Below are 1,786 nucleotides of genomic sequence, written 5' to 3' on the forward strand. Positions count from 1 at the left end.
TTGTGCAGGTGATTTACCTAATGTAATACATTATTTGATTTCTTGATTGCTGCTTCCATGAGTGTTGATAGTTGATCAAGGAATGAAGTCCTTGACAACTTCAGTCTTTTCTCTGTTGAAAAGAATGTTGTTTATTCGTCCAGTGGTGAGGATTTTTGTTTTCTTTATATTGATATTCAATCCATACCAAAGGCTGTGCTCTTTGATCTTCATCAGTAAGTATTTTAAGTCCTCTTAACTTGCAGCAAGCAACGTTGTATCATCTTCATATCTCAGGTTGTTAATGAGTCTTACTCCAATCCTGATGCCATCTTTTTCTTCATATTACCCATAGACAATAGAAAAGGTCCATATCATCAGTTTTTAAAAAAAGGCCAGGGAAAGATTGTGGAACAAACCATCAATTGCTCATAGCAAATTTAAATTTAAGCTGAAGAAAATGAAAACAAGTCCACGAGAGCCAAAATATGACCTTGAATATATCTCACCTAAATTTAGATATCATCTAAAGAACAGATTTGATACATTAAATACTAAAGACAGAAGACCAGAGGAATTGTGGGATGATATCAAGAACATCATACAAGAAGAAAGCAAAAGGGCATTAAGAAGATAAGAAAGAAGGAAAATATCAAAAAGGATGTCAGAAGAGACACTGAAACTTGCTCTCCAGCGTAGAGATGCTAAAGCAAATGGATCAAGTGAGGAGATACAAGAGCTGAACAGAAAATTTCATAGGTCAGCTCAAGAAGACAAAGTCATATATTACAATGAAATAGGCAAAGATATGGTGTCAGAAAACCAAAAGGGTTTCTCAAGCTGAGGGAACTGAAGAAAAAATTCAAGCCTCAACTTTGGTTATTGAAGGATTTTCTGGGCAAAATTATTGAGTGATTCAGAAAGCATCAAAAAAGATGGAAGGAATACACAGAGTCACTGTACCAAAAGGAAATGGTTGCTATTCAACCTTTTCAAGAGGTAGCATATGACCAAGAGCCAATGATACTGAAGAAAGAAGTCCAAGATGCGTTGAAGAAATTGGCAAAGAGCAAGGCTTCAGGAACTAATGGAATACAAATTGAAATCTTTCAAGAAAGTGAAGCTGCACTGGAGGTACTTACTCATTTCTGCCAAGAAATTTGAAAGACAACTATCTAGCCAACTAATTGGAAAATATCCATATTTGTGCCCTTTCCAAAGTGAGGTGACCCAACAGAATGAGGAAATCATCTGACAATATCTTTGATATTCCTGCGAGTAACATTTTACTAAAGGTAATACAGAAACTGCTACAAGCATTCATTGACAGAGAACTTCCAGAGGTCCAAGCCTGATTCAGGAGAAGCCGTGGAACAAGGGATATCATTGCAGATGTCTGATGGATCTTGGCTGAAAGCATGGAATACCAGATAGATGCTTATCTGTGCTTTATTAAGCAATGGCTTTCTATTGTGTGGATCATGACAAGCTATGGACAACATTGAGAATTATGAGTATTCCAGCACACTTAATCATACTTATAAGGAATATATACATGGACCAAGAGACAGTTGTTTGACTAGAACATGAGAACACTAAATGGTTTAAAATTAAGAAATGTGTGCTACAAGGTTGTATTCTTTCATCATATTTATTCAACCTGTGTGCTGAGGCATTCTTCATGCATTGGGAAAGTGAGCAGATACTTATGAGAGTGAAAGCTAACCTGAATTTTGCCATTCTGTGTATGTAAGTGTATGTGCAGTTGTGTGTAAGTGCAAATATGTAATCCTGGTTTGGCACTGTA

The sequence above is a fragment of the Chrysochloris asiatica genome, unplaced genomic scaffold, assembly GCF_000296735.1.
Source record: "Chrysochloris asiatica unplaced genomic scaffold, ChrAsi1.0 scaffold00322, whole genome shotgun sequence".
Classification (NCBI taxonomy): domain Eukaryota; kingdom Metazoa; phylum Chordata; class Mammalia; order Afrosoricida; family Chrysochloridae; genus Chrysochloris; species Chrysochloris asiatica.